Consider the following 18,906-nt stretch of genomic DNA (forward strand, 5'->3'; position numbering starts at 1 on the left):
CTCGAGACGCAGAAGGGGCAAGACCCTGCTTTCCTTCTCCTCCCCACCGCCCTGTTCCCAGATGAGGGGCGGAGGCAAGGCCGCCGGGCAGTCCTAGAGCTGGCTCCAGGGCCACGACACCACGCCCAGACGCTCTGCGCCCCATGCAAGAAACACAGACTGTGGGGCAATCACCAATTTACCTAGCAGTGGGGAGAGTCCTTCATCAAAAGCCTGTGCTTCCAGGAGCCAGGACAAAGCAGGAGGCCCTAGGAAAACAGTTCCGGGTGCTCCTGAAACCTGGGCAGAGTCACAGTCTGGCAGGAAGCACCAGTGATGCAGGTGTGCCCAAGACTGGGAGGATGGCCAGATGCCTGGAGACCAGACCGGCCTGCAGGAGATGACCACCTCTCTCTGGCTCATTAGAGACAGACAGTCTGGGCTTCACTTTTGTATGTGGAGTCTCACAGTACAGAAATGTCACAAAGAGATTAGACTTCGTATACCCCATTTTTTTAAATTTAAAAAACACAATTATTTCAACTAATTCTAAATCCAGCAAAGAAAAATAAATAAGTATATAAATGCATGCCTCCAAAATGTAAACCACAATCTCTTTACCCATAGGAGACCCAAAATTTAGTGTACTTTTTCTTCAGTATGATCTCATTTTTTTTTAAGCCATTACTGAGGTGTCTCCTCACTGCCCCATGAGGAGGTTCATGGGCTCTTCAGGGCTCTTTGCTGTTTCATCATTTTTTAGATTTAAGGGCAGGATCATTTTCCCACACTTGCTTGCTTCCCTGATCACCAATTTTTCACAAGGACATCATTGTGCCTCAGAAAACCTAGTAACTGAACTTCATTAAAAGTGAAAACGATAGGGACATGTTGGCTGCTATGACAGCATCCTCAGTCACCGAATCTCCCTGGGGGACCCGACACACCCCCAATCTCCTTGGAACCCCAGCATGCAGGTATCGCTGCGGCTGACAGGACTGACCCACCCTGGGGGAGGCATAAAAGCAAAGGGAAGAGAAGGCAGGTGACTCATTTAGGAAACTCAGATGATCCTCTCGAGTCACATTTCTCAGGGTGTCAGGGTACCAGCTACATGTAGGGAACCTCCTTGGCCTGGCAGGTGGCAGACTCCTGGGACCCTCCTCAGACATGTTAATCAGAGAATCTAAAGACGGGCAAACTCTGAAAAGTATCTGTAAAGGAAGGACTTAGCTCTGCTGTGAGCCCACTACACGTGGGGTCACGCAGGATGCCGCTCCCAGCGTCCAGTCTCCATTTCACCCTCCTGGGAGGAACACCCGTCAAGTCACAGAGCACGGTCTTCAGCGAACACCTTCCTGCGCGACCTCCACTGTCTCCCAGCCCTGCAGGAGTAGCCGCCGAGTAGGGGAAACAAGTCTTTGCTCCTGACCCGGCCACCTTGACGCTGGGCATAAGACCAGCACTGCTACGTCTCTGGGGAAAGGAGCGGCCCTGGGCAGGAATGCACTTGGCAGCCCCAGGGAGGGACCAGGTGTGGAGGACCAGGCCTCTGCCCGCAGACACGTCAGCACAGCATCCTGGAGCAGAACCTCCAGCCCAGCTGAGCCTACAGATGGCTGCAGCCCTGGACAGCATCTTCACGGTGACCCGGGGGACTGGGCCAGAGCCGCTCAGCAAGGCTGCCCTGAATTTGCAACCTGAAGAAGCTGTACAGTCGTACGTGTACTTTGCCTTAAGCCCCTAGTTTTGTGGTCACTTGTCACACAGCGACAGACAGTGGATGTGCACGGACTCCCAGGCCACGATGGCCTCTGCCGGCCTCACCCGGGCTGTCTCATCTGTTCCCGTGACATCACGTTTCTCAGAGCCAAAGGCTGCCAGGATCCCCTCTTTTCTTCACGACGTCGTTACAAGCTCACGATACAAACTGAAAAAAAAACAATCTGTAAAATACAACGTATGACGCAATACAAGGGGAATGCCCAGGCACACACACACGCGAAACAGGCACAAGTGTGAAACAGGCACATGCACAAACAGGTGTGCATGCGTGAAACAGGTGCACGCGTGAAGGTGTACACTCGTCAAACAGGTGTACATACACACATGAAAGCACCCGACATGAAGGGCTGTCTTTGGGAGCCTAGTTTTTAGACATCTCCCTCACCCTTTTACATCTGCACGATCACAAACACAGCACACCACAGTACTGAGGGGAAGCCCCAGCTTCTCATGGGGGCACATGAGGCTTTTTATTTATGCCACAGGTTGCATCACTACATTCTAGAACTGCAAGGCCCCCCACTGCCAGGACTGGGTCAGGTCCACCCTGTGCTCCAAGGACCAGGCCGCCTGCCAGCCCACACGGACCTGCCCCTCGGATGGTGCGGCTGCTTCTAAAACAGAGGCTCAGGCCCACCCAGAGACCTGCAGTACCTGTTATTAAATCAAGACTTGGCTGTGGGTAAACGTGAAGATTTTTTTATTAAACATGACTCTGCAACATTCAAAGGACCATAACTGAATGCTCCTTTCGAAGCCACGGCGTGTCCAGACACTCATAGAGAAGGCCAGGGCGTGGGAACCCACGGAGCCCCGACAAGGCAGACTTGGAGCTGTGTGGCGCAGTTAGCACCCTTTTTATGCTGATACTTGCCTTTCATATTCAGATTAAAATAAAAAATACGCAAAAGTAGTTCACATTCTATTTCAATTCTCTATTTTTGTAGTAACTGGGCCCCTTTCCCTCTGGTTTCCCAGCCCAGTGATAAATAGGCCCAGCTGGGATTTGTCAAAGTCTGGACCTCTGTTGTAGAGTAAGTGAGGGGGGTAGGGAGGGGAGCAGGAGTGGAAAGGAGGAGTGGGGGATAGGGAGGGACAGAGGGAAGGAGAGAGAGAAACCGCCGAAGGCTGGAGGTAGGAGGGTTGCTCCCTGGCAGCCTCAGGCTCCCCGTTCCAAGGTAACTGAGCTGGCATCACGCATGCGGTGCCATCATATGACTTGGCTGACACACGCCAGAATTACAACAAAATGCTTCAGAAGACTAAGCACCAGCACCTTCAGATTAGGGTAGAGTCCCGGTTTCACGCTTGCCTTGTGTGACATTCTATAAATTGTAAAGATAACGCATTTTCTTACCAGCCATGCTGTTCCCCAAATACTAACTATAATAAAGACCAGACAGCATCTGAGTACTGAGCGTGTGTCAAGCCCCGTGAGGAAGGCATCATTTACTTTGCTAGAGAAAGAAACAGGCTCTGAGAGAAACTTCCTGAGGCCAGGCAGTTGTCTCCAAACCCACCCCGCGCCTCCTGACCCTGAACGTGGAGGACCCAAGTCATTTACGTGAATAATTTACCTACATGCATGTGAGATTGAGATTCAGCCCCCAGATCTAATCATCTTTATGCAGGAATGTGTCAGGAAGGTATACAATTCTATGAGTTCGAGCTGGGGGAACAAAGGCAGGCACCCTCGACACACATGTGGTGCGGAGGTACGCGCCCCGCACAGGGGCGGACAGGAGCAGGTCCAGCCCTGCCCAGTCACACGCCCACCCTGCCATGCCAGTGCAGGGGCCGCCACCGCGTCTCGGGGAAAAGCAGCTTCTCCTGCACAGGAATCTACCCTTCAAAGTGTGTTGCTGAGAAGGTTTGGACCAACATCTCAGAAATCAGACACCGTGTAACACGCTTATCTATACAGGCTGCCTATGTCAGGGAATCACCAATAATTCCCATCTCGCCATCAATTATTTCTGGTAAATACTGATTATTCTAAGTTAACTGAGGCAACACAAGAACAATATAATGGAAATGTCAGAGTCAATCAGCTCCACCTGCTGAAGAGCTGGGACTAATGATGAAACCTAAGGAATCCTGGAGAACGCAGCAGGACCCCAGACGCCGCGGACCACCCCAGCCTCCTTCCACAGGAGAGTTAGTCGTGGGGCAAAGGAACAGCTTTCAAGGAATCTCAGAGGTTCTCAAGGTCTTGAAAGTTGAACGGGAATTAAATATTTGCATCTGAGTCACACGAGCACATTAAAAGTAAAATTTCCTCTTTCCACTAGAATTATGAGCTTGCGGCGGCGACACTGGCTGTATCTCATGCTCGTGAGATGTTTGGGGGCAGCCGTGCGTCTCTGGTGAATCATTTATAATCATGAAAGAAGTGCTTGGGCCCTCGATCCAGGACCACAGACCCCACCAACAAGGGTCTAAACAGGACAAGCCTCGGCCTGGAGAGGCTGGTGTCCGTGGGAGCTGGGAGGAGCACCAGGAAAACTCAGGGGCAAGCCCCACGCAAGCTCGGCATGTCCTACCCCATGCAGTCAGCATCAGCCACAGGGACCTTTTGTTCTTTTTTGTTCAGGAAGGAACATATTAAAAAGCCCGGGGCCCAGGGCCTGGACTCCTCAAAGCTCTCCACAGAGCCGGGTTAATTGGCACCTTCCCTCATGTTCAAGTCAACTATATATGGCTGCTGAGGGCATCTCAGAGCAGGTGCAACACTGAGCTTTCTTGCTGTCTGGGGAAAGCAGGAATTCCAGGCCTCTGCCTTAATACCTCCCCAGAGGCTCTGGCCCAGGTGAGCTCAACTTCTCCCAGGTAAGGAGCACAGACCAGCTTCCCCCATGCCCCTCAGGTCACACAGGAGCGGTGCAGACCCTTGCAACTTGGCACGAGCCCTCGCAACCCACCCTAGAGGCAGCAGCCCAGCCCTGTGGCCCCGGCCTGGCAGGAGGCAGCTGCTGGGGCCCCTGCTCAGGGTTCAGCACAGCGAGGTCCAGCCACAGCAGGGGAGACATCCACCACCCGGCCATTCATCTTTAACCTAAAACAGACACAGGAATGCGGCAAAGGGGTCCTTCCCCTGACAAACCCATCCTTCCTATTCTCATCTCTCCCTCCTTCCCCAGTACTGCACCCAAGGCCACCCAGCACTGTGCCCAAGGCCTGACTCCCAGTTCACAGGGAATCCAAGACAATTATGATTTTGAGAAACTGGGAGCTACATAGAAAATAAGTCGGTAAAGCCATTGTCCACTGATCCTCCACTCCACACAGCGGAGAACCGTCCTCAGGATAAAACCCACGGGGCGGGGAAGACGCGATCAAGGCGGGCAGGACCGCGGAGCCACAAACCTGGTGGTTCAGGGAACAACGCCACGTGAACACAAACCTAAAGTGCTCCACAGCTGGAAGACAAAACACAGGAGACAGAAACGCTGACCGTTTAAAAGAAAAAGAAAAAGAAAAAAGCCTCACTCTTAAGAGTCCATCAAGATTTAAGTTCTCAAGTCACAATGTATCAGCACAGACTTCTCATAATGCCTGAAACTTGGCGCAGTAAACACGTGAATCAGTTCTCCCAAGTCCATCGTTTTCTTTGATGAGTCTCTTGAGTCTCAGGCTGGTTTCAAAGTAAGCCCTTCTCTGTTTGTTGATGATTTAATAATTAACATACATGAAAACACATTGACTTTCAACTTAATCTGCTAACAAAATATTAATTACCACACTGGCTGTCATCCACAGAAAAAAACACAATCACCTTCTGGTTGTAAAAACATTAGAATTCGAAGCCACTTTGGCCATCTGAACAGCACCGGCTTTTGACAAGGGCATTCCAAAGCTAATCTGAAAAACTAGTCCAGGCCATGATCGCTGGGGGGTCGGACTTGCCTCATCCCCCTACCTCCCTTCTGGAATTAGACAGAACTTAGACGTTTAGTCTGATGGGAAACATTTACAATCTATTCTCTCCGAAGCTACCTGGAGGATTTCCTCCACATGACACAGCCTTGGTCTCCACAACCCCTTATCTGACAACTCTCTTAACCAACTGTCAATCAGGAAATTTTCAAATCTACCTATGACCTGGACACCCCTGCTTCCAGTTGTCCCACCTTTCCAGACCAAACCCATGTACATCTTACATTTATTTGATCGATTGTCTCATGTCTCCCTAAAAGCTATAAAACCAGGCTGGGCTCTGACCACCTCGGGAATACGTTCGTAGGATCTCCTGAGGGTAATATCAAGGGCCATGGTAACTCATTTGGCTCAGAATAAACCTCCAAATGCTTCACAGAGTTTGACTCTTTACTGACATGGTACCTTTCATGGGTATTCATCTGGGGGACTCACAATCAACCAGAGGCAGCAGTTGCCCACTGTGCAAAAGTCTCTGCAGGACTGAGCCTCTGGCACGGGGACTCCAACCCCTGAAGCAGCAGCTCTCCCACGTCCCACGGCCTGATAGACCTGCACCTCCCGGGCTTCTCATTTCAGAGTCTCAGCAACAAATCTACCAAACGTGATCAACATCACAGAATATTCCTCGAGGCTTTTGGCTGTTGTTTCTCCCCAAGTTTACTCTAGAACCAGAATGGCAACACTCGGAACAGGATGGTTCTCAGTCACTGACCCTGCTGGTAAATACACTGTCTCCAAGGCCCTTTCCCGCCAGTCACAGCTTCCTTCATGTCAGGCTCGAAGGCCACCTCCCCAAGAAGGAAACCTCTTCAATCCAGCAACCACAGCTCCTGTGCCCATCTAGAGCTTGTCTGCCAGGAAGGGAAGACTCCTCATTCCAGAGACAGCAGGTGCCACAAACTCAGGGTTGTAGCCACTGCGAAGGCAAACACTCATGAAATTAATAGACTTTTTCCTCCTTGGATACTGACGTTTTCTCTTCTGGAGGTCAGCCAAGGCCATCTGCACGAGTCACGAGCGTGATGGCTCCAGCCCCTCCTTCGGTGTCAGCAGTGTGACTCCGCTCTGAGACCCCCTGCACCAGCCGGGCCATGCACCTGTTCCCACGACTGCTGTCAGCAGACTACAGTAATTCTAAAATAATCAGCAAACTGAGGTTCCGAAGGATGCATTTTAAAGAAAAATGTGTAAGTTTTACTGCATGAAATCAGCTACATCTTTTGCTACTCCAGAGGCTTTTTGTTTTGCTTTCCTCAAGGTTCTCTACAATGATCCTGACAGTCAAGGTTCCCAGTTACAGGCAGAGGGTTGGGCAGGCCGCGTCTGCTGTGTAACACACACAGAGGATCCACATCATAGGATTTTCCCTGTTCACCAACATCATCAGGACAAACACTAAGCAATAATAATCTCCCTGTCTGGAAAACTGAGCTCACTTGAGAACTAATGCAACAAATGTGTTTGACAAAGTTGCAGGTGGACATTTTAGTGAATAAATCACTATTTCAAGGAGGATAAAGGCTCACTATTCAAAGGCATGTTTTTGTCAAGTTTTGTAATTTCAGCTTCATGCATTTAAATCATGAAGTGAGGCTTGTACCTGATACATTACAGAATCTCGACAAAATAGACAAAATTCCAATTCTGTACACATTCTCTCTCATTCTTTTCCATATGCATACGGATGGTGGTAATTTAAGTTGGCATTCCAACAGGATTTCTAAATTAAACTGTCTTCTACTTTAAACACGACGTGTTAAACATTACACATTCCATTGTTCAACATTTATAGCAGGGTCTGTATGGCCCGTTTTAAAGATTTCTTCCTCACTAAAAGCAAGCGTTTAAACAATAAATGATCTACTCTAAAATATTCTAGAGACAGAGATACATTTGGAGAGTGGACACACTTAACACAGAAATCCGCAACATCAAACAGGCACAACCGGCAGTGAGGGTGGAAGGGGCGCTATGTGAGTGCCCCTAAAAACACACACAAGCCTGGCTGCTTAAAAGGAATGAATATAGCTCAACACTCCTATGTGAACATTGATGTGTCTACTGCCTTACAGAATCCTCCTAGCTGAGCTGCAGGAATCTTCTTTGGAACCTTTTCTCACCTACACTGCCTACAGGTGCCCACTGGGCTCCCTGGGCAGTATCGTGTCTTTGTTTAGAATATCACAGTATTAGGAGATCTGTTAAATCCCAAGTCAGAGCCTTATCATAACTCAGACACCATCCCTCAGGGCTTGTGGGCCAACTTCGGCTAATGCAGGCTGCTCCACAGTGCCCTGCAGATGGGCTTGGTACATCCACACGATTTTAAGATTTGGGGCTGCCGTTTTCTGCAGTCCCAGACGCGGACTTACATATTCATCATGACTGAAGGCAGCACGTATTTTTATGTTCCTTCTGTAACGGTAATAATCATGGCAACATTTCCCCGATCCTTAAAAAAGCCTCCTAACAGCAGTTGCATTCCACTCCCTTCCTTAAAATTAATAGAATTTACCAAACTAGGTGAAATCAGTCTTCATGAGAAAGTGAGAAATCAGTGTTCACACAATGGCATAGTAGCTGGGCATAGAGTATACGTCAACATCCCAAACTAAGCACCCATCACAGTTATTCCCAACTCGCAGGAAAGCTAGAAAAATTAGAAGGCTTAAAACATAATTATAAATGAAAATAACAAGAAACCAAAGTTTCTGAGGAGCATTTGTTAGCCAAACAAGGAAAGCCATTAACCAGTGCTGATTACATTGCATTTGATTACATTGCATTTGATTACAGCAGCCAAAGACGTGTCCAGAGGAAGAGACTTTTAAACATTAGTCTTTCAGTAAGAATGGTTGCTTAACAAGTTCAGACTACTGGGCTACACCAATCATCAATTAAAAAGCAAGGCAAACGAGTGAGAGTCATTTTCCTTAATCCTTAACGTGTCAAAAATTACCACATTGGTCAAGCTGGTCTCCAACTCCTGACCTCAGGTGATCCACCCACCCCGGCCTCCCAAAGGGCTGGGATTACAGGCATGAGCCACCATGCCTGGCTGAGAACTGTTTGACAGAGGCTGAGGGGAGGCTCCTGTCCCTTCCTGGGACATCCACATCCCACCCAGTTTCCCATACCGACTGTGACACTCGAAGCATCACAGCAAGGGCAGCTGCATCCCCACAGTTCTCTGCACTAACACCACAGCTGCGCGCGCAGCCATAGCCCTGGAGCTGCCACTCAGCCTTATCGTGCTGGCACAAGCACAGCAGAAACTAACACGACCCCAAGAGGGAGGAGTGGGGACCCAGGGGAGTGAACCAGGAGGGAGGAAAGTGGCCCAGGGGAGTAGGGAGGAGTGGGGGCTCAGGGGAGTGAAGAAGAAGGGAGGCATGGGGGCCCAGGACAGTGAACCAACAGGGAGGCGTGGGGGCCCAGGGCAGTGAACCAGGAGAGAGGCGTGGGGACACAGGAGAGTGAACCAGGAGGGAGGAGGGTGGAGTTCGGCCCAGCGAGTGAAACAGGAGGCAGGAGTTCGACCCAGGGAGTGAACCAGGAGGGAGGAGTGTGATCCAGGGAGTGAACCAGGAGGGAGGAGTGTGGTCCAAGGAGTGAACCAGGAGGGACGTGTGTGGTCCAGGGGAGTGAGCCAGGGAGGAGGAGGGAGGAATGTGGTCCGGGGAATGAACCAGGAGGGAGGAGTGCAGTCCATGGGAGTAGGGAAGAGTCTGGTCCAGGGGAGTCAACAAGGAGCCTTTGGGGGTAGCAAGTTCACACACCACAAATACCTCCCAATCCATCCGCGTGCAGGGAGGGGCCGGAAACCACGCAGGAGCTACAGCGCTTTCTCCTCACAGAAGAGGAGTAAGGATATCGAATCATGCATGAAATCAGAGCTAAAGTTCTACCACGGTGGGGAGACGCTTCACAGACCCAAATGGGTGCAAAACAAAACCAATCATACAAGATCAGTGGATGGAACGGGATCAGAAATTTAAGCCTGTAACAAGCTTTCAGAAAAAGCGTCACTTGATCTGCAAGATGACTGCAGCTCTGCTTGATCATTTCTGCAAATGTCTAACTCGCGATGAGCCATCTCAGAGCCCTTCAAGAGGAGTAACAAAATCAAAACGCCACGGCATCCTCCGTATTTTAGATAGCCTGCAACAGTATGGAAATGAGCAGCGGTGCCAGAGCTTTCAAGTTTGTTTGAAGTAAATTTCAGCATGAGGGCAGCATCTTTCTGGCTGAAGCAATGAGGTAGGCTCCTGCTCACCGCATGGGAGACCAGCTTTCAGCTAAGCTGCTGTCAAGGGTCTGCAAACCACGATCCCCGACCGAGCCTTGGCCAGGGAACCAGAAGTGATTTTTACACTTTGACGTTTTCACAAAAGAAATATATGCAGAGACTTCTATGGCCCTCAAAGCATCACACGTTGCCTACTCTGCCCTTTACAGGAGCTTCTAGCTTTGCTGTCAGTTACAAAGTGTTTCTATAAAATAATGTCACTGATTCTCAAGCATGCCAGCAAAAGTCACACTTCTCAACAACCCTCAATGGAGATGCACCATCCTGTGTTTCACACAGATTTTAGATTTTTAAAAGCCAAAATAAGGGAGGTAATTCAGCTAAGTATTATAGTAACACAATTTGAGATACTTAATGATGTGTGACAACAGAATACTTGGCATTCCTGTGAGGCAATAAACTAGCTCAAACACAAAATAACAAATCAAAGCATGTTTTGGCCTCTCAAAGTGATCAGTGAAATTGGAAATAACATTCAGTTAAATGACACTAAAAAAAAAAAAAAAAAAAAAAAAAAAAAAAAAAAAAGCACAAACAAAACAAATACTACTACACCATCACTCCTTAAATTTATTTAACTACTGCTGCCAAATAAAATGGAGAGACTTCTTACTGCAGGGTAATAATCGGCCATTGTCATCATGAAATAGACCGCTGTGCAGGCTCAGGCCCTCCAGCCCACAAAGGCAGGGGGAGGGAGGAGAAACGATGGCCAGAAACAAAGGGACAGGGCAACCATGACCTAGTCAGCAATTGTACCCTCCCACCTTTCTTCTGGACTTACAATTTTGGAGCCATCTGGGTTTACCTTCCTATGTCCATAAGTCAGCAAGTTCTCGAAGTCAGAAATCTACAATGCTTCTGGCAGCCAAGTCCTCTCGGCCTTCCCCCCATGTTTTAGGGCCTCATCAGCTCACCCCTGGACAGTATCAATGGCCCCGGAGCTCCAGTCAACCTTGCACTCCACAGACTCAAGTATGCCAGGAGCCACTCCAGGCTGCCACTGCCATGACCAAAGGCTTTCAGAGACAGTCGCCAGCACTGCACAAATCCATGTGGCTTCACCAGGCGCAAGGGGGCTCCAGCATTCCATCCAGTCTGTCGCTGCTACCATAGCTGTGAGTCTAGGATGTGTCAGGAAGGGAAGGAAGACACCATGTACATCATCTCATTTAAGCTTCAGTGTCACAAGGTGGATTTTGTCGTGCCCGTTTTATGGATCAGGAAAGTTTTAAGGAGGGCAAGCACAGGGCCCTGCTGACACAAGAGCAAGACCCGCAGAGGCCTGGGCATGACCCCCACCCCACGCTCCCTGGGTCCTGATATCCACTCCTCCCCCGTGGGAGCCTGATCCTGGGTCTGCCTGAATTGCTACCATTCCTAAGACACGACTCACGTCTGTCCACCTCCTCCTTTATCTGTTTCCCGCAGCCCAGAGGCGTGTGTGCTCTTCCATCCAGACAGACATCACACTTCAGCTCCTGCATCTGACATCACTTCAGCCAAAAGCTTCTCTCAAACCTCCCCCACACCTGCCGGTCACACAGGTCTGCACCCATCACCTTTCTCACACGAATTCTCACATATTCCTGTGTAGCACCATCCAGCTGATGATAGTCTGAGAGGAGGAAGCTTTGTAGATAAGTCCACGTTCTACTTTGCTCCCAGCCCTCCGTCTTGCGTCTTGCATGAGGCAACCGATTAACAGCAATTTCATTTCAGCACAACATTTCCATTTGAAGAAACGCAGAGCATAGGGCTCTGGTCATAATTAAAAGCTTGTTTCATTTGTCATTTGAAATTCCATGTACTGCTGCAACAGCAGCACCCCCTCCTCGCCAGGCTCTGCCCTAAGGACATCTTTCTTCCAGCGCTCGATTCCCATCAGAACCCTGGCAGTGAGAGCCCCGCAGGTTTCCCAGCGCCTCGGGCTGCGGCTTCCACGCTGGGCCGGCACTGACAGGACCGGAATGGTGCCCCCAACAACTACAGGATTGGAAGCTGGTCGACTGCTCTGTAGAATGGAGACATGTTAGTAATCCCCGACATTTCCACTGACAGGCTGCTCAGGTAAACTGGGAAAAATCCACAAACTAGAAAGAATCCATGGGGAGGAGCACTTCTGTCTCCAACCTGGCAGCAAACGGTGGCTGTGCAGACGATCTCTTCAGGAAAACTATCGACTGTATCTCAGGTCAACAACAGCCCCGCTGAGGGCCAAAAAATCAGCTCCCCCTGGCCCTCACTTCCTAAGGGTCAGCCCTCCCAGGCCACCTCTCCTGGAAGATCAGCTCTGACGCACCCACGACGGTCAGGAACCGGCTCTGGGACACATTTCCCAGGCTCCTGCCCACCGCCCTCTCTCTTCTTCCTCCTCCATCTCCCTCTTCACTCCCATCCGCCCTCCCCCTTTCGCTTCCCTTCTCTCCTTTCCTCTCCCTCCCTCATTTCCTTTCAGCCCTCACCTTCCTCACTGCACTTCCCTATGCAACTCAGCGGACGCATTCTCAGGTCAGTAGAGTTTTCTTTCACTCTGTTTTTATTGCAATGATCATTCTTAATGAACAGAAACCTGTTTCGGACCATGTGGATGCCACCTCCTGACCAACTGCTGCCCCGCGGCTCCGTGTCCACTCAGTGACCTCACGTCGCAGGTGCCCAGCAGTATGGCTGTGACCAGGGGTAGCAACATTGGACATGAGAGAGGTATCCCAGCCAAGAGGCCCTGCAAAGCCTCCCCAGAAAACCGGAGCAAGGCCCAGGGCGGTAGGGAGAGCGCCGTGCTCACGATGTAGGCAGTTCAGCTTCCGCAAACTGTCCATCGACTGCAACTTACTTTGTTTCCATGGTTACAAAAGAACCATAAGCATTCTGAAATATGTTCTTGGTTTCATGTTTGCGAAATCTAAGCAACATTATAAGAAAAATCACTGAATTCTGCCTGAGGCTCTAGGGGTGTTTTCCTCTCTGAAAGGAGCCCCCTTCCAGGACTTGGGATTGAGTGACAGCCTTCAAAAATCACGGTTATCCTGGTGGTAACAGGGAACTCCTCAGCCCGCCGGGAGCTGGGGCCCTCGACAGCCCCCATGGCTCCAGACGCCAGTGTTCTAAGGATCACACATGTGCAGATAGCAAAGCTTGCTGCACACACGCCAGGTGCTAACAAGCCCCAAACGTCTCACTCATACTTGCTAACCACATCGCTTCTCTCAGCCTCCACGGCGTTTCACACTCTGCCTTTATATAGAGATGAACCATGCGTCCTGAGCGCTACAAAGATTCAACTCCTTCCGGGAACAGGGGTGCATCTTTCCATCACGGGATCCTCACTCCAGCTGGCACAGGATTTGCAGAGTGGGCGAGTCTAATGTTGATGACACTTTCTCAATATTCCCTTCACACCCCTCCAAAAACAAGAGTGCTGCCAGCTTCTTACCGACGTTGTAATGAGCAAAATATTTTTCTCTTATTTGTCACTTTTTAACGTAATACTAGTGAAGAATGTGACTCTGCATGTACACTGTAAGCACCCACACCGTGAACATTCTGCTCTCCTGTGACTGTATTCACAGGTCACAAGAACAAAACTTCTCCATAGTAGCCTATATATATATATATATATATATATATTTATATATATATATATTTATATATATATATATATTTTTTAACATGACTTCCACTCATCTGAAAGTCACAGATGTAGCTTTTCCTTCATAAAAAGATCCAAATGATACACAAACCAGGTTTAATAAACACATTGGTCCAGGTGGGAAAATGACCCCTCAGTCTCCCTCCCCTCAAAGACCAGGGCAGCCAGGAAACTGCGCTCTCCAGTAAATGACAGCCGGCAGGATTCCCTAAATAAGCAGCCGGAAGATTCCCATCTCGCAGAGCACACCTTTCAAGACTCAAGATGCCCCCGCTCCCTGAATATTCGACGAAGAACAGGGCTACCCAACGTAGGACTGAGGCAGTAAACAAACATGTATTTGGCCGGGGGCGGCGGTTTATGCTTGTAATCCCAGAACTTTGGAAGAAGGAGGCAGGCAGATCACAAGGTCAGGCGATCGAGACCATCCTGGCTAACACGATGAAACCCCCGTCTCTACCAAAAATACAAAAAATTAGCCAGGCGTGCTGGCGGGCACCTGTAGTCCCACGTACTCGGGAGGCTGAGGCAGGAGAATGGCGTGAAGCCAGGAGGCGGAGTTTGCAGAGAGCTAAGATCACACCACTGCACTCCAGCCTCGGCGACAGAGCAAGACTCCGTCTGAAAAAAATAAAATAAAATAAATAAAATTTTAAAAGTTTTCAGCAAATAGCATCATCGACCCACAAATGAGAGGTACCGTTTTCATTCTAGGAGGGAAACACTACAAAGCACGTATATTTTAGCCCTGTAAGTGAATTCTTCGGGCATTCCTGTGTCCGCTATCAAATGCAGCACATCACCTCAAAAGGCAAAGTTCTATAAGTCACATCCAAGGAAGGGAAAAATCATTCTAAGTTTTAGCCATCCAGTAAGAACCTGATCCAGAGAAGCCTACTTGTTCCAGACTCTAAGCGGCAATATATTGCTACAATGTAATGAAAACAAAGGGATAATTAAGAAAATTTCAATGCTAATAAAAGGCAAAAACATAATTAGATTTATTCTACTCTAGACAGAGCAGCCGGGCAGTTCACCCATACGTTATGAACGTTGCTGTTTTTCAGACAGGGTCCCAACTCTGTCAAGGCTTGACAGCAGGGGCGTGATCTCCACTGACTGCAAGGTCCGCCTCCCAGGCTCAAGCGATTCTCTTCAGCCTCTGGAGTAGCCGGGACTACAGGTGTGCAGCCATCATGCCCAGCTAATTTGTGTGTTTTCCGTAGAGATGGGATTTCACCAGGTTGCCCAGGCTGGTTCCCTGGGTCTCGAGTTCCGAGGCTCAAGCAATCCACCCGCCTCGGCCTCCCAAAGCCCTGGGATTACAGGCGTGAGCCATCACGCCTGGCCCTTTTTTTTTTCTTTCCTTTTTAAGCGATTAATGTGCTTCAGAGTCTTGTAGGCATTTAAAAAAAAAAAAAAAAAAAAAGAACAAGCAAATTCTGTAAGGGAAAGAAACCATTAACATGTTTTACACACCTCAAAACTCAAAACAGAAATACTAAGAATAAAATGTATTTTATTCACAGAGGCATTCTTAAAGTTCTGTAAAAGTGACACCATGGACACCACCACATCACAGACGAGTGTGGCAGGACTGCTCAGATTCAGAACACATTCTAAACAGTCCTCCTGCCACTTTCCTCAGTGGGAACACTTTATTCTGTCTTTTATTCAAATTAAGTATCTTGCAAGGGAGTTGAAGAAAACTGCAGAGCAGATTTTAAAACTTCAATGCTTTTCTCAATTTTCGTCACATTCTGATGCATTTTTACCTACTACACGGCCAATAAGTTTAAAGCTTTTTGCATCGATAAAGACAATGCTCCTTGTAGCAATAGGCTTTTTCTTTTCTATACAAAGATCTATAACTTAAGCTAGTAAACTGGGCATTTCACAAAGATTTTGCACAATTCCTAGCACAGATTTTAGCAAAATAAAACCATTATCTTTCTGCAATTAAATAACCAAACATAGGAAACTGCACAGTTAAAATAACCATTCCATTATTTTATATAAACACAAATGATAAAGGAGAGTATGCTTTGGAAAACAGTGTTTCCATAAGCTAATGATGAAGCAGAAGACAGTTCCTCAGCCTCATATGACATTTGACAACCGAAGTACTCTGGCCCAAGCCCAGCCCGGTTAAATGGAGGGGAAGTAAACATGTGACCGACCGTGGTGGGGCACTGTGATAGCCACAGTCTAGGAAAGAACAGCTGACATGTTTCTTCTTCATGGGAAAACTGAAACATACTCGAGACACCTTAATTCTTTAAAACACAGTCTGCCCCAGTACTAACCTTAAGCTCCCATTGATAAAGATTGCGATAACCAGAGGTGTTTATCCAGGCCCTCGAAAATCACAGACATGGTACATACACAACATTTTCAAACACTCAATGCTGCCAGTATGTTAAATGCGCTGTGATACCGGAGGTCTTGTGCAGGACCAGAAGCATCGCAGCCTGGTTACCTTCCTGGTGTTCAATGCTTTGTATGTGCAAAGTCTGCTGTTACAATTTACTGGGCTTAATGTCATTCAGTTTGTCACAGAAGAGAGCTATGACATTTACTTAATTCCACACACAGATTCTCAAGTTCATCTTCCACCAATGACTGCCCTGTCCACAAGACAGCGGAGGGAAGACCCAGGAAAGGCCTGGGAGATGCCAGGTGCTCACAAACTGGTATCAGTCTGCTGGTTCTGGCTTAAAGGAAAACAGACATAGAAGAAACTAAAAGGACTCACTACATCTAATATCACAATGTTCTCAACTTTACCTTAGCCAAAAATAAAAGCGGAATAGCAAAACTACTCCAGGGCATGATTCCAGGGCTAATCTGAAACATGAAATATTTAGAAGACAAAGCTTATTGTGAGTGCAATTAATATACACATAAAACACTGGTTTCGCAAAACCCAGTCTTTGCGATTGCTTTTATAAAAAGTAAAATTCTCATGAGGATCACATACACTAACTGATTTTCAAATGAAGGGACTGGTAAACTTCAGGGCATATGATTTCTGCCACACACGAGGGGAGCAGTGAGAGAGAAGAGCTAGGATCAAGTGTGCTGAAGCTGTCCTAGGACTGAAATTCAGTTTCTGCCAAAACAAAAACACAGGAGGCTGTCAACTTCGATAGCAAGCTCTGCTTGAGAGCGTCAAGATGTTAAAATTGCAAAGGGGCTTCTCCCTGCTATAGGCACGTGCGATCCTTGCAAAAACATAGCTCAGCATCATCAAAAATCAGGAAAGAACACAAGCTTTCCAGACAGGAAATCCAAGAGCAGAAGGGAGCAGAGTCCAAGCTTGCTCGGCAGAACTGTTCCCGGACAACAGCACAGAGGACGTCACAGGGAGGGCAGGGCAAGCAACAGCAGCTTCCGTGATGCCGCAAGCAGGGCCTGAGCCAGGAGAGCAGTCTCCTCCAACCTGACAAGGAGGCGCGAGGAGCCACAGAGAAGTCAATTCAGGGTCTTTTTCAGAAAGGGGCAACAATGAGAAAATCTGGTCTTACCCAACCACCCCCCATCCACGGTAACAGCTAAACTCGCGCCTGTGTCTGTCACCTTCCCCACCCCCTCTTGCAGATGCTCTTCCTGCACCCGGGTGCCTGTCTCCGTGCTGCTCCTGAGGCCACACCTGTTGCCATCCAGTAGTGACCACGAATTCACCTTTGTCCGGGCGAAGCAAACGCAGAGTTCACACACTCTTGTACAGGTTTGCTGGCCGAGAATCTAACCGAGCTGTCCAATTCCAGATGTGCTGGTACCAAGGAGAACGCTCGATGTCCGGCATTTATAAACGGTATCAGTGGGTTCTCCTGGGACTCCCAGGCAGCCGAACGAGGGAGGGAGCTGTTGCCCTGTTGCCCCGAGCCAAAGCAGCGCTGCGAGGCAAACACCACAGGCCACATCACACTCGAGCACCGACTCTTGACAGTTGCTCGTTTGTGTGTTCAGAGTTCAGGGTACAGGCGACAGACAGGCCTGATCTCAGCCATGGGACAGCAGTGATTGCCCACAAGTCCCGTATCTAAGCCCCGACTTGCCCATCGGCCTTCCTTCAGGAACAATGCCCACCTCACAGTGCTGCCATGAACGCTAAGTCAGCACGTATATACACAACCAGATTCATTGCAATTGTGCTTTCTACCCCAAGTTAATACAACCAGGTGCTATCATCGAGACTGAATAACCAATATTAGAACAGAAGGTCAGGCCAGCGATGGTGGCTCAGACCTGTAATCCCAGCACTTTGGGAAGCTGAGGTGGGTGGATCACTTGAGGTCAGGAGTTGCAGACCAGCTTGGCCAACATGGCAAAACCCCATCTCTACTAAAAATAATTTATCCAGACATGGTGGCACACACCCTGTAACCCCAGCTACTAGGGAGGCTGAGGCATAAGAATCGCTTGAACCTGTGACGTAGAGGTTGCAGTGAATGGAGATTGTACTCCTGGGCTCTACCCTTCCAGTCTGGGTGACAGAGCAAGATTCTAATAAAACAATAAAAGGTCAAGATGAGAACTGATTGCCAAGGTCCACAGTCCATATACTTAAAACATAAAATTCATTAGCTAGTACTTGATCAAGTTGCTGCTTTCTTCATTACAATCTTGTATATCCTTCTAACACGGCTCAAAATGTTTACATTTGAACACACCTCGAGTATAACAAAAAATAAAGTGCCTGTATTTCACAAACGAGCAATTTCCAGTAAGGCTGCATCCTGCTCTAGTTAATCCTTTGACAATGTAAAACTGAGCCATCCTGACATAGCACTGACACATGGTGCAAGAAGAATGACCTCCAATTAAATCGCTAGATTTAGAGAACACGTAAATATAGTTTATCACTAATTCACTAACCATTAGCAAGATTTTAAAGGAAGAAAAATTATCAGGACTGTAACTAGGAATAAAGGCAAAAATAAACATGAAGAAATTAGTCACGTTTAAATCAATACCCTTTCTGTGAGGCCGTAACAAAGTATACACAGCAGGGGCACAAACTGTCATGCTGAACTGTCACCAAGCTCTCTATGAAGGTAGTAAGAGCGTCCCAAGTCGCAGAGCCTCGTCTTCCTATTTAAACCCTAAACAGCCAACACCACTCAGCATGCAGTGAGAGCTCTGAAAGCTCAGAGGAATGCATGATGGGATGAAGGGCCCTAGCCCTGCCATCACCCTGCTGCTTATTAAAAATATAAAACAGAGCCCTGCCTTCAAG

The 18,906-nt window shown here is 48.4% G+C and overlaps 1 protein-coding gene across 36 annotated transcripts in view; it reads right to left on the reverse strand.

Annotated features, from left to right (window-relative positions):
* The window catches only part of LOC139361190 (disco-interacting protein 2 homolog C-like), a 193,857-nt gene that overhangs the window by 109,237 nt on the left and 65,714 nt on the right, over positions 1-18,906 (reverse strand). For 4 of the 36 annotated variants that reach the window (XM_071089691.1, XM_071089688.1, XM_071089682.1 and 1 more), the window contains exon 1: positions 5,254-5,456. The exons of 28 other annotated variants lie outside the window; for them this stretch is intronic. The gene's annotated coding sequence lies outside the window, so the exon portion shown is untranslated. Of the gene's footprint in view, positions 1-5,130; positions 5,457-18,906 lie in introns of those variants that run through there. 4 more of the 36 variants (XM_071089690.1, XM_071089686.1, XM_071089668.1 and 1 more) reach the window with 2 other exon arrangements.

Source organism: Macaca nemestrina, assembly GCF_043159975.1.
Source record: "Macaca nemestrina isolate mMacNem1 chromosome 15 unlocalized genomic scaffold, mMacNem.hap1 SUPER_15_unloc_1, whole genome shotgun sequence".
NCBI classification, from domain to species: Eukaryota; Metazoa; Chordata; class Mammalia; order Primates; family Cercopithecidae; genus Macaca; species Macaca nemestrina.